This window comes from Lynx canadensis, chromosome D1, assembly GCF_007474595.2.
Source record: "Lynx canadensis isolate LIC74 chromosome D1, mLynCan4.pri.v2, whole genome shotgun sequence".
Taxonomy (NCBI): Eukaryota; Metazoa; Chordata; class Mammalia; order Carnivora; family Felidae; genus Lynx; species Lynx canadensis.
The window spans coordinates 8,437,482-8,452,637 of NC_044312.2; the positions used below are offsets into that span (position 1 = coordinate 8,437,482).

General features: G+C 39.1%; 1 protein-coding gene across 1 annotated transcript in view; it reads right to left on the reverse strand.

Moving 5' to 3' along the window:
* The window catches only part of RDX (radixin), a 95,648-nt gene that overhangs the window by 13,631 nt on the left and 66,861 nt on the right, over positions 1-15,156 (reverse strand). The window lies entirely within an intron of this gene.

Sequence of the window (15,156 nt, forward strand, 5' to 3'; positions counted from 1 at the left end):
TGTCCAAAATGACACGTCACAGGCACAGACGCAACTGTTCCCCTCACGATTTTCTACTGTTTCACGACACCAACTTCTGCATCTCGCACTTCATGCGTTTAAGATATAAACTGGCAATCCCGCCACAGCCGGGCCTTCTGAGCCTCCCCGTGCTGGTCTATGTGGTCCCTTCTATCCAGACAGTCTTCCTACCTCTGTCCCCCCTGAGAATAACTCATTCTTGGGGCACCGGGGTGGCTCAGTTGGTTGAGCATCTGACTCTTGATTTCGGCTCAGGTCATGATCTCATGGTTCGTGAGTTCAAGCCCCACGTCAAGCTCTGTGCTGACAGCATGGAGCCTACTTGGGATTCTCCTTCTCTCTCCCCCCCCCCCCCCCCCGCCCTGCGCTGCATGCACGCATGCACACTCCTCTCTTTCAAAATAAATAAATAAACTTAAAACTTCTAACTTTTAAACTTGAAAAAAAAAAGAATAAAAAAAAAACCAAGTCTTAAAGATTGGCTGAGGGGTGGTCTCCCTCCGGAAGCCTTCCCCGGGACCCTCTGGCAAGATGAGGAGCCTTCGTTCTGACCTCCCAGACGCCATCCATCCGATTCGCTTAACGGACAACACGAGCATCCACCAGGTGCCAATCACCACTCCAGGCACCGAGCACATGGCCTTGCCCAAAGCTCCTGCCTTCATGGAGCTTATGCTGCAGCGGAAGACAGACGGCCCGTGACTTACAACTTCACAAGGACGTGAGGGTGATACACACTCAGTAGAAACCACACTTCGAAATTTGTACTTCGCAGGCTAGCACCACGCGGTACGATCCTCTCTGGTGAAGCCGGGGGGCGGCAGAGTGCCCGGTCAGCCACGTGACCCTGAGGGTCAACACCAATAGGCTGACAACCGTTCTGTACCCACGCGACCGCTGCTTTTACCCTCGGCGCAGTATTCAGTCAACAACTGAGAAAGTCCACACTGAATTACAAAATAGGCTCTGTGTTAGTGCTGCCCAACCGTAGGCTAATGTTAAGTGTTCTGGGCATGCCGTCTAAGGTCAGCTAGGCGAAGCTGGGAGGTCAGGCGTATTAAATGCATTTTCCACTTGGGATATTTTCATCTTCTAACAGGTTTATCGGAGGCAACCCCATCATAGATCAAGGAAGAGCTGCATTCAAAGAAACTACAGATGTTAGATGGCAAGTGCTTAGAGGAAGATGGTGGAAAGTAATGGGTAGGGAATACTGGGAAAGTCCCACTTAAAGTGGTAGATGGAAGGCCACACTGAGGGGACATTTAAGCAAAACCCTGGAGGTGGCCAGGAAGTAAATTATAAAAATATCTGGGGGAAAAGGCGTATCTGGGCCCTGGCTAGTTTGGAGAATGAGAGGGAAGCCAGCTGACTTCGATTCAGTGAGAGAAGGAGAAATTAGCGGATGAGGTCCAAGAACAAGTGACCAGAGCTTGGGCTCCGGATGCCACGGAGGTTACGGCTTTTACCCTGAGATGGAAAGCCTTGAGGATTTTGAGCACAAGTGAGAGGATCCGACTTACCTTTTTAAGACCTCTGTCTTAACAGACTGTAGAATAGCAAGAGAGGAATCAAGAAACCCCACTAGAAAGCTCTAGCAATAATCCAGGCAAACCCGGTGTGTGGAGGCGGGGGACAGCTGTGGAGGAGGCACAAAGGGGTCATGTTCTGGGTATATTGTGTATTTTGAATGTTGGGCCAACAACTTTGTGGTTGGGTTGGATGTGGGCATGAGCCAACAAGGAGTGATACGGGGTCGAGGTTTGGCCCCAACTCACTGAAAGAATGGGCTCGCTCTTCATTAAGAGGAGGACCCAGGCAGGGGCGAGTACAGGGTCCAGGGGGACCCTGAGTCTGGTGTGACATAGGGAGTTTGGCGTGTTCATTAGGTATCAAAGTGGAAACACCAGGTAGACGGTTGGATACACGCATCACAAAGTTCAGAAGAGGTTCTGGCTGAAGACTTAAGTTTTCAGCATACTGATGGTATTTAAGGCAGAACAGTGGATGGAGTCCTTATGAGATCCAGGTGTACCCAGGGAAGGGCTGGGCCTGGGGACACCCCAACACTGGGAGGCTGAGAAGGGGTTATCCATCAGGCATAAGCAGACATCAATTATTGATTTTGTCTACTGGCAGTGAACAGTAACTATCTCTTACTTAGGACGGACCATGTTTCTTTTTTATCTCCGCATACTGAGCACAAGGCCCGAGCAATACTTTCTAAGAGAATCACAAGTACACTCCTTAAAGGGCAAACTGAAGCATTAAAAACAGAATTCAAAGCACATGGGTATAAATACTAATATCCACAATACTGACAGATGAACAAAAATATGATGAAATAGAGAACTTACCATTTATTAACATCTTTAATATGCCAGGGAATAAGCCAAATATTCCCTGTGTATTATAATCAATGCCCACAAGACTGGAGAGTGTTCCTCCCATGTAACAGACAAGAAAGCTTAGGCTCCAAATGGGTGAGTGGTGTCCCGGGGCCACAAAGCTAGTATGTTGGCTGGGCCATTCAAACCAGATGTGAGCCTCCCCTAAGCCCTACAGCTGCCTGCTCATACCTCTTTGCATCTTTCCTCAACACTCTTAGAGGGCCAGTCACACGGGTTATGGAGCTAATGTGCTTCAAACAGGCAAAACCTGGATCTAAGCATCTTCCGTAAAAAGGAAAACATCTGCTGAAGAAGCCAGAAAATGTGGGAAAGGGTCCGTGTGCCCCAAGACCAAGAGGAACAGGGGGCTACAGGGTCATCGGACTACTGACAGTCTCTGAGAACACCTAGGACTCCGCACAATCGGATGGCAGGGCCAGGACTCCGTGGCACGGGCAGCATACAGAGCAACGGAAACTGGTGACCACTGTAGACTTCTGAGCCTTTCTGAGAAATCAGCCTAGAATTTAGTGTGAATCTAGGGAAAAGGGGGAGAGAGGGAGACCACAAACCACTACGATCAATGTTTCTTCTCTCTGATTAACATGAAACAGCATTAACCCTTTTGAAACACATTTAGGCTCTATACCTGCCCTCCCCCACAATTATTTGTGGCCCAAGAAAATCATTTCAGAACTAGGTCAAATTTAGAGGCATAAGAGCAGTATGTGATCTAAAGAGAAAGCTGTGAAGTCAAAGGACATTTTAACTTCAGAAAGATCACGTTAGTAGCACTGAAATAAGGAAAGACTACACTTACGTTGTAGCTTCAAAGAGGTTATGTTCGAAAAACACTAAGTTGATCTACCCCCTTAAAATTAAAAACAAAAACAAAAACAAAAACCCTTGCAGAATCAAATTTCTTCGTTAATATTTTTGCTATTTTTGTGGGGTGATGTGGTAAATAAAGCACTTATTATTATTAAGTGTTTCACAATGACCTGAGCTTGTCATTTCCTGTTTTCAATTTTTTTTTTTTTTTTTTTTTTTTATTGTGTAGAGAGAGCGTGAGCAGGGGAGAGGGGAGAAGAAGGGAGAGAGAATCTTCAGTAGGCTGCATGCTCAGCACGGAGCCTGACGTGGGGCTCGACCTACAACCCTGGGATCATAACCTAAGCTGAAACCCAGAGTTGGGCACTCAACCAACTGTTGCTGTTTTAACACAAGGCGGCAAACGAAAATTTGAACCACTGAAGAAACGGTGGCAACCGAAAGAAATTAAGAACCAAAAGACTATCAACGTACATTTAGGAAACCCCACCCTACTGATTCTTTTATAGTAACATTTTCTGATTACAGAATTTGAAGAAGTCAGATAAGTTTTAATGACTGACAGGTCTTTGTCACTTGGGCCCTCAAAAGTGACATTATCACTACGTCACCTTTTAAGTAAACTTGATATGCAGAAATCCAACTGATGGAGACGTGTCTGTTTTTCTATTAAAGGTGCTTCCATAAGCATGTGTTACTATTTAAATTTGTTAAATGTAAAAAACACACAACATTTAAGTAAAAAATTTCCTGTATTTTTGGAATACCTAAAATATAAAAAAAATCATATGTAGACTTACCTCATCCCCTAGACTGTAACACAATTTCTTAGGAACAAACAAGCAAAGTGGCACCTGGGGGGCTCAGTCAGCAGAGCATCCAACTTCGGCTCAGGTCATGACCTCCCGGTCTGTGAACTTGAGCCCTGCATCAGGCTGTTTGCTGTCAGCGCAAAGCCCGCTTCGGATCCTCTCTGTCCCACTCTCTCTCTATCCCTCCCCCGCTTGTTTGATCTCTCTCTCTCTCAAAAAGAAAAAAAAAAAGCCTCTTGTGGTTTCCCTCCCCTCTTAAAAAAAAAAAAAAACAAACACACACAAGCAGTGTTTCTACAAGACTATGGCGTATTGTTTGTAACAGCAAAGGATTGGTAAAGACATAAAAATTCATCAGAAGTTAAGGAACACCCATAAATTAAATGCAATGGTATTTTTGTACTGCTGTGTGAGGATTTCCAAACTACAACGTTCAGTGAAAGAAGTGCAAAACCACGTGTACGGACAACAGAAAGCCCATAATATACGCATGTGGGTACGTGCACAGGTGTTCTCCAGCAGGAGGCACAGGCGCACAGCCACCTCTGGGGGTAGGTGGAAGACCAGAGGACAGGGAAAGAAGGCTTGTATTTTTTAGTGTTATTCTATTGTATCTATTGACTTTTGTTTCATGTTTCATGTACCACTTATCTTTTAGAATTTTGATGATTTAACGGAGTTATTTTTTTTAATGAGGCTTTAGCCACAGAGTAGCCAAGTAGAGCCTACAAGTACTTTCAGAATTTCACAACTTCAGCACATCATCTGATACTATTTGAAGCCAAAGAAAAGCACACTTTTCCTAAAAAAAATTTGCAATTTCATACCTAGTTTTCTAGATTAAAAAAAAAAAACAATTTTCTGGAGCACCTGGGTGACTCAATCAGTTAAGTGTCTGACTCTTGATATCAGCTTAAGTCATGATCTCGTGATTCTTGAGTTTGAGCCCCGTGTCGGGCTCTGCGCTGACAGTGTAGAGCCTACTTGGGATTCTCTCTCTCCCCTCTCTCTGCCCTTCCCTAACTCTCTCTGTCAAAAATAAATAAACTTAAAAAAATACATAAATAAAAATAAATAAAAACACTTTTCTTTAAGCATAGATGAAAAATTATTTTTTAATTACAAAGGAGGGAATTTGGCAATAACTTGATCATTTTAATGCTTAAAAAGGAATCTCCAAAGAAAAATAACCAAAAAATCCTTAACCCGTTTTCTGATGCTTTGCTATGACACAAGCTATTACCATATAAACTAAAAAAAAAAAAAAACAAAAAAACCCCACAATTAATCAGTGTTTCACAAGGAAATGCTACCTGTAATGCTTGAGGTAATTTATCTCCTAAAATTTACTTAAGCTAAAAAAAACTTTTTGTACTAAACAATGCTAAGCTTCACGACAGGGATGTCCACTCTCACCACTGTTATTCAACATAGTACTGGGAGTCCTAGCCTCAGCAATCAGACAACACAAAGAAATAAAAGGCATCCAAATCAGCAAGGACATAGTCAAACTTTCACTCTGCACAGATGACACGATACTTTATGTCGAAAACCCAAAAGATTCCACCAACAAACTGCTAGAACTGATTGATGAATTCAGCAAAGTCACAGGATATGAAATCAATGCACAGAAATTGGTTGCATTTCTCCACACCAATAAAGCAGCAGCAGAAAGGGAAATCAAGGAATCTATCCCATTTATAATTGCACCAAAAACCATAAAATACCTAGGAATAAACCCAACCGAAGGGGTGAAAAACCTATACACTGAAAACTATGGAAAGCTTATGAAAGAAATTGAAGACACACACAAAAAAGGGAATAATATTCCATGAAAATGGATTAGAAGAATATTGTTAAAATGTTGATATTACCCAAAACAACCTACATATTCCGTGCAATACTTATCAAAATAACACCAGCATTCTTCACAGAGCTAGAATAAACGATCCTAAAATTTGTATGGAACGAGAAAAGACCCTGAATAGCCACAGCAATCTTGAAAAAGAAAACCAAAGCGGAGGCAGGACAATCCCGGACTTCAAGCTGTATTACAAAGCTGTAATCATCAAGACAGTATGCTACTGGCACAAGAACAGACACTCAGATCAATGGAACAGAATAGAGAACCCACAAATGGACCCGCACACGTATGACCAACTAATCTTTGACAAAGCAGGAAGGAATATTCAATGGAATAAAGACAGTCTCTTCAGCAAGTGGTGCTGGGAAAACTGAACAGCGACATGCAGAAGAATGAACCTGGACCACTTTCTTACACCCTACACAAAAATAAACTCAAAGTGGATAAAAGACTTACACATCAGACAGGAAGCCATGAAAATCCTAGAGGAAAAAGCAGGCAAAAACCTCTTTGACCTTGACCACAGCAACTTCTTACTCAACACATCTCCAGAGGCAAGGGAAACAAAAGCAAAAATGAACTACTGGGACCTCACCAAGATAAAAAGCTTCTTCATGGTGAAGGAAACAATCAGCAAAACTAAAAGGCAACTGGAGAAGATATTTGCAAATGACATATGAGATAAAGGGCTAGTAGCACAAATCTATAAAGAACTTATCAAACTCCACACCCAAAAAACAAATGAAGAAATGGGCAAAAGACAAAAATAGACACTTTTCAAAAGAAGACATCCAGATGGTAACAGACACATGAAAAAATGCTCCACATCACTCATCATCAGGGAAATACAAATCAAAACCACAATGAGATACCACCTCACACCTGTCAGTATGGCTAACATCGACAACTCAGGCAACAACAGATGTTGGCGACGATGCAGAGAAAGAGGAACACTTTTGTACTGCTGGTGGGAATGCAAACTGGTGCAGCTACTGTGGAAATCAGCATGGAGGTTCCTCAAAAAAACAGAACTACCCTACCATCCAGCAATTGCACTAGTACCTAATTTATTCAAAGGATACAGGAGTGCTCTTTCCAAGGGGCACATGCACCCCCATGTTTATAGCAGCACTACTGACGGTAGCCAAAGTATAGAAAGAGCCCAAATGTATTGACTGATGAATGGATAAAGATGTGTGTGTGTGTGTATGTATGTGCGCACGCGCGCACACACACACACACACACACACACAATGGAGTATTACTCAGCTATCAAAAAGAATGAAATCTTGTCATTTGCAACTTTGTAAACGGAACGAGAGTGTATTATCCTAAGCGAAATTAGACATATATCATATGGCTTCACTCATATGTGGAATTTAAGATACAAAACAGATGAAAAGAAGGGAAAGGAAGCAAAAATAATGTAAAAACAGGGAGGGAACAAAAGATATATATATATATATATATACACACACATATATATATATATATATACACATACACGCACACACATACATACAGATATGACACTTTTCAAAAGTGTATGTCACTTTTGTGTATATCAAAAGTGTGTGTGTGTATATATATGTATATATGTATATATATATGTATATATATATATATACACACACACACACACACATACAAACTGAGGGTTGCTGGAGGGGTTGTGGGTGGAGCTGGGCTAAATTGGCAAGGGGCATTGAGGGGGACACTTGTTGGGATGAGCACTGGGTGTTATATGTAGGGGATGAATCACTGGATTCGACTCCTGAAATCATTGCACTACTATATGCTTACTTGGATATAAATTAAAAAAAAAATTCTATACCAATTTTTTTTTTTGCTTTAGGCTTTAATTGAATTCCTCACCATAAATCTTTTTCGAGTGCTTTATTACTGGAATATTGTCCAACATATTCCATGCTGTATTTGTTTACTATAGTTTGAAAATCTCCTACTCTGATTATACTGTATATTTATTTTAATTGGAGTGATTTTAAATATTGTGTATGATGGGGCGCTTGCGGGGGGCTCAGTCGGTTAAGCATCTGACTTCAGCTCAGGTCATGATCTCACGGCTCATGAGTTCAAGCCCCGCATCAGGCTTTGTGCTGACAGCTCAGAGCCTGGAGCCTGCTTCGAATTCTGTGTCTCTGTCTCTGCCCCTTCCCTGCTCATGCTCTGTCTCTCAGAAATAAACATTAAAAAAAATTTTTTTTTAAATATTGTGTATGATGGGCTTTGATCATACCACTATAAATTTATTTCACTCCTATCCTTTAGAGATACTTCTGATCTCTACTTATTTAAGCTTTCATTTATATACCTATTTTTTATTCTCATTTATTCTTGATGACATTTGTGATTCAGTATTTGAGGGTTGTTTGTTTTTTTGTTTTTTTTCATATAAGCCAAAACACTTCTGCTAAATGGCTGAAAAAGACCAAATCACCTCACTGCACTCTCCTAGTCTTCATAAAGCTCAAGTATTTCTTCACTACATGAGCAAATATTTTTTCACATAAACAGCAGAGTTAAGAATGAGTGATTTTACTTAACGTTCAGTTTAGCATAACTTGTAAAGAAGGAACTGACTTTTGATAGATGACACAAACTGAAAATAAAATTTAATTTATAAGTTAAAAATATACTAGGTTTAATGGCAAGTTAAATACAGTAGTTAACAGCCATACGAAAACTTTAATGTTAAATTATGTATCAATACTGGCTATTCTAATATAAACCATTATTAATAAGGTTGCTTATGCTCAATAAACTTTAAGAAAATCAGACCCATTTACATTTGACTTTAAGGAATATGCAACTCCTCAGTGGCAGAGAAGCTAACAAACGTAAAATATTAGCCAGCCTGCCTAGTGATGAACTGCTAACTTTCAATGCTCCCTGGCTGCTGTCATTGTACAAAAGACAACACTTCCTGACCAGATCACTCAAATCCATGCCATGCTTCTTGTTTGCTAATTAGCACCTAATTAGCTAATTAGGTGACCTCTAACTTAAATCCTAACTAACCCCTGCACATTTTATCACACTTTTTCTTCTGGTATTTACTTTATACATCTTAATTTGGGTCTATGTCTCAACTCCGTGACTTAACTACAATTTCCACAACAGAGTCAAAGGGTTATCATCCATGCCCTGAAGTCTAACAGCGCTCTGCACAAACAGCAAACAGCAATTCCTCTGCAAACCCCTGGGTGTGAATGTGTAGGTCTGTCTGTCCGTATTAGTCTTACCACTTTGTGGAAAAAGCCACGCCTCCTCGTCTCCCATTCAGCATGTCTTTCATGACACCCTTGAACTGAAGACCTTGTAAATTCCTAACGTCTAAGAACTGAAGCATCATGGCTCACAAATAAAGGTGGTAGAGAACATTTTCTTACCTGTAGACATCAGACCAGTAATTTAGAAGATATACTTGTTTCCAGTCTTCAAAATGCTTGAGAACACCCCAAAAACGTGAATGCCGATAATCTCCCCTAAAGATGGAAAACTACTTTTCCAGTGAATACATTTTCTATACATTTTGATGCAGACTCTTTGATACAGCCTATGTCCCCTGAATTCATTATAAACATCCTTAAAGCATCAGCATATCCTGGAATGTAATATGGCTCAGCGTATTAAACTATACATAAAGCATACAGATGATTGGGTTCTGGGTTCTAATTCTAGGGTTTACACTGTTTGGTACCACATTTGCAAATACTATTTAAAAAGTAAACAGACCACTGAATTACGATTTCCTTTTGCATACATTAAAAGATTTTATGTCTTTTGTAAGTACTTTTAAAACATACAAATTAAGAAGGTGCAAATTCTACATTTAACCTACATACCAACGGTAAGCCATTAGATTTTAAAGTTAGGAAAACGACCCACCCACTTGCAACTTCAATTACCAAGAAATTGTATTTATCTACATTCAAAAACTTTTATGGCCTAAAAATTGGACAAAACAAGAAAAACAAGAAGGAAGAAACCCCTAACATATCATCTGAGCATAAAGAGATGAATCAACTCATACGTTTGGCAAAAGCTACACTGATGAAGCATAATCAAACCTCAACTTGGAAAAACCTACAGAAAACTCCCAAGTAAGTTGTTTGAAGCTGTCACAGCAAATGAATAGCTGCATGTGTATATTCTGAGATCATCTTCACGGAGTTGCGTCTGGTAAATAATAGAACCCCTTCATAATATGAAAGAACCATTTTTTCTAACCCCTTAAAACCTACTACAAAAAAATAAAACCCTGTAAGTTTCTCGCAATCACTTACATTATTAGGACCAACCGGGGACAGAAACGACATCGACACAACGGTTATAAGCACGTTCTGCATTAATAGTTTTCAACTATGAACAAACATTAGTGTTTCAAAGTACATGGATGTTAACCCTGGGTCAGGCATTACACTCGAGGGAAGACAATGCTTCTGGAATCTAAGTGTCTAAACCAGATTGCAGAGAAACACTCTGAAACAGACCATCAGATTCAGAACTCTGAAACGGCTTATAAAAACCAGAGGCCAAGAGAGTCTAAGACCTGGAATTAGAACTCAGAATCCAATCCATTTGTTCTTGAATGTCTTTCATTTCTGGTTCTCTTTGTGTGCTGATGAAGAACCTCTCTCCAGAAGGTCACAGATAAAAGAAAAACAAACAGAGGTCTTAACTGTCCCCAAAGAGGTCATTTGGAAAATAAGCAGAAGAAAAAATATCAACTACACATAGCAAATAGGAAAGCAAATTACACCTAGGTGTTTCCTTTAAATTCTCAGCAGATAGTAACAGAATTCTTTACCATGACCACAGCCTTTCTTCAGGCTAATTCCTGTATGTGAAGTTCTTCTACTTAGCTTTCCTTATCCTCTGTACTTCCTAGGACACCTGACACAGCAGCATAAATTCTCTGTTGGGGCAAAGTTTAGTTATTGTTCCCTTAGTAACTGCTTTCCCCCAAAGCACCCAATGTCTTCAAATCAAACTAAACTACCTCAGCAGAGGATTCAGGGCTCCATAAATTCCTGGCCCAGCCACCCTAGCTTTACTATCCTGTAGCCGACGCACAATGAATCACATTTTCTATTCCAGTCAGGATAACCTACTCTTTCTAGACCCTCATCGGTGTACATAATAATTCTTCTGCCCTGCCTCTTTACAGCAACACCTCATCAAAAAAATTTTTCTCTTTAAAAAACATCAAGACTAAAGGCACGGGAAACAAAAGAAAAAGCAAATGGTCTTCATTAACATTAAAAAGCTTTTGTGCCACAAAGGATACTATCCATAGCATGAAAAGACAACCCAAAGGATGGGAGAGAATATTTGCAACTTTTGTATCTGGCAAGGGATTATTTACAACTCAGGTATCTGATAAGGGATTCATATCCAGAAGAAAGAACTCCTACAACTCAAGAACAAAAAGTAAACAACTCAATTTAAAAGTGGACAAAACATGAATAAACACTTCTGCAAAGAAGATATACATGTGGTGAATAAGCATATGGAAAACATGTTCAGTTATCAGAGAGAAATGCATCATAGGGAAATGCAAATCAAAACCACAATGAGATACCACTTCACCCATTGGAATGGCCATTCAAAAAAAAACAAAACCCAAAACACCCCAAAATAACAATTGCTGGTGAGGATATGAAGAAGCTGGGGCCCTTAGGCACGGCTGGTAGGAATGTAAAATGGTGCAATTGCTCCACAAGATAGTACAATGAGTCCTCAAAAAATTATCACATGATTCAGCAATTCTACTTCTGGATATGTACCCCAAAGAACTGAAAACAGGGACTTGAACAGATATTTGTAATGAACACAGCAGCCTGTTCACAAGTCAAAATGTGGAAATAATCCAAATATCCATTGACTGATGGATTAAAAAAAATGTGGCATATATAAACAATGGAATATTATCCAACATCTAAAAAGAGTGAAATTCTGATATATATGATAATACAGATGAGCCTTGAAAACATCATGCTACGTGAAGTAAGAGATAATAGAAAAGGACAAATGTTCAGAGTCACCTGAAGTAGTCAAATTCAGAGAGACAAAAGGTAGGATGGGGGTAACCAGGGAGCAGGAAGGCAGAAGAATGGGGCATCAGCGTTGTAAGGGCACGAGTTGTTTGGGATGATGAAAAAGTTCTGGAGATGAATAGTGGGGACAACTGTACAACATGAATTTACTTAACGTCACTCAACTGTACATTTGAAAATGGTTAGAATTTTACACGTATTTTAACAATTAAAAAAAAAAAGATTCAACTGAAAGCTAACTCCATGAAACTTTGTTTAATACAAAGATTACTAATGACTTTAGGTGACCGGTTTGTCAGTAGGGTCTAAAATGAATCTTACTATAAAGTTAGAAAACTTTCACAATGAGGCACTTGTTTAAGGCTATCTTTAAATACAGTGTTTAAAATTTGATGTATGCAATAAAAATTAAGTAATTTACCAAAGAACAAGCAAACTTGAGAAACTACACCATGTACTCTTATTCTTGGCCTTATTCACTACTTTTCTTCTATTGATTTTCTGTACATTGTAGTTTCTTTCATCATACAACTGTATCTTTTATCCAAAATAGCTAAAATTTCAAAGTAAACAATTACCTAAATGGCACGAGGGCATGTAGGAGTCTAATGCTGGACTTGAATTACACAGACTTTTCAGTACAAACCAAAGGAAAGGGAGGGAGGAGGTAGTGTCTTCTAAGTCTAAAACATTCATGCATTTCTAGGTCTGACACCTAAGTTATGACATTTTAAGTTGCAAAAAATTAAAAGGGGTATCACAGTATACGTTATAAACACAGCAAAAAAATTTCATATAATCCATGTTTCATCAACAGGAATGTTTCCAAGGATCATCACGTAAACCTGCGAGACTCTGAAGCCGTATTACCAGGAAGATGGACATCGGCTATTTAGGTTTTGTGACATTAACAGAAACCATCGCTACTTTTAGGAACAAACTAAATGACATGCATAAATATAAAAGTGAATCTTAATTTTTTAAATGATCATGAAATGAAAGTGAACAATTGGAACAAAGTAACAAAAATAATAATTACAAGGATGGAAGCAACTGATGTGATGGAAGCCGGGAGGAATCTGGGCATACAAGTCACAGGAATCAACCAAGTGGAGCTGCCATCTTAAAAGAAATCTAGTATTTTAACAGATTAATGCAAATGACCTAAGGGCTACGATATATTAGTATCTGAAGTTCCACATTTTAAGACAGGCCAAAATGAAAGGCACAGTCATTCTCATCTTGCTTCTGTATCTTACAATACAGCATATAAAAATATAGTGGCTTTGGGGCACCTGGGCGGCTCAGTCGGTTAGGTGTCCGACTTCGGCTCAGGTCATGATCTCACGGCTCGCGAGTTCGAGCCCCGCATCGGGCTCTGTGCAGACAGCTCAGAGCCTGGGGCCTGCTTCGAATTCTGGGTCTCCCTCTCTCTCTGCTCCTTCCCCACTCATGCTCTCTCTCTCTCTCCTTCAAAAAATAGATAAAAACATTAAAAAAAATTTTTTTTTAAAATGTATTGGCTCCATGAAGCTCTGTAAAGAAAGAGTCTGGAACCATTTAGTAGCTAGAAAACTCCAGAGCCAGGCGTAAACCCGAATTTAAAAGATGTGCCACTGGGCAATTATCTTTTAACCTTAAAATTCCGTAGTGAATGAGAGATACTTGAACTCCTAAAGCAGTATATGTAACCAGAAATCAGATAACTTCATATCAGTGTTTCAGGGAAGTCACAATACTGAGGCAACAAAGCAAGGAGTCATGATTTTTCCAGAAGGAAAATGGCAGCTCTTAAAATCTTGAAAGATGGACCTATTAAGAAGTAGGCCCACTAGGAAAAAAAATGGAATTTTAGATTACTTAATTGGAAAAGTCAAGGATGGGAATGTGATAAGCTCTGATATGTGAAACACTATTGTGAACCAAGGCTTCCTCGCCACCAGTCAGCATAGAATGTGAGGATTGCCTTGACATTTCATAAAGTTAATCAAAACATCTGCAGAATCCACTGAACTTTTGAAATGTACTAGAATGCTGTCCTTTTACACGATAAACCGCAAGAGCAACTGAGAGATTATCTTCTAATTACAAAATGAAGTACAGAATAAGAAAATGCTAAGAGTATGGAATAGGCCCACCAGTATAGCTCCATATTTGAACGATTTCCCTTACCCTTAATTAAGGATACCTAAACTTTGGTTTGCTACCAGCTCAGTAAATTAACGATAAAGGCACTAATTCTTTCTACTTAAAGTTTTAAGCTTTAGAGATTAAGATGTTAAAATTTAAAAATTGTTTTCCTCATGCATACACATAATGGGATGCTTTGAGATCTAAAAAGTTTTTAGCTTCAGTTCTAAAAATATCACTAATCAACAAGGTAATCGAACTTCAGACAGGAAGTGGTGGGCATTTTCAATCCTAACACTAATATTGAAATTGCTGTCCAATGATAATCAGGAGTGAGGGTTCCAAAAGAGCCTAAGACAACTCAGTAAGTGGGAATTCTAGTTCTTAAAGAAAAATCCTAATTAGATATAAAGGAATCTTATAAAATTCTCTTTTCTGACCGGATCAGAATAAAGAAATCACTACCTACTGGTAAGACAAAAATAAGGTGACAGCTAAGTATTACTATAAACTGAGAAGTCATCTTGCTTTTCCTTTTGGAATACATGACTTACTTAAGATGAATAATCTTTATGTTAAAAACTAGTAAGCTTTTAAGAGACAATAACTTTCTAGGTGTATGGTAACTGCTCTGTAATGTCACTTTAAAATAAAAATACATATTTAAATAAATGCACTTAGTATATATATAGTTCTTTAAAGAACATTAGCATTTTTATAGCAAGAACAATGGCAATGAAACTGTATCTTCGTTAGGAAACAAATTATCAATATACAATTAAAGCAATAATTAAAAATCCTAAATGATTTTGTTATCGAGAGAGTCAATTTAATGATTTTTCACAGAATTAACAATCACTATTACTTCCATACCAAAAGAGGTACAATTTAGGGGAAAGATAAATCTGTGAGGACTTTGAAAATTTACCCTCTCCACTTCTCATTTTTAAGATGTGATGATTTGTGTGGGTCTAATAAAGATTATGATTCTGAGAAATATGCAAAAAAAATCCATGTTAAATAACAAC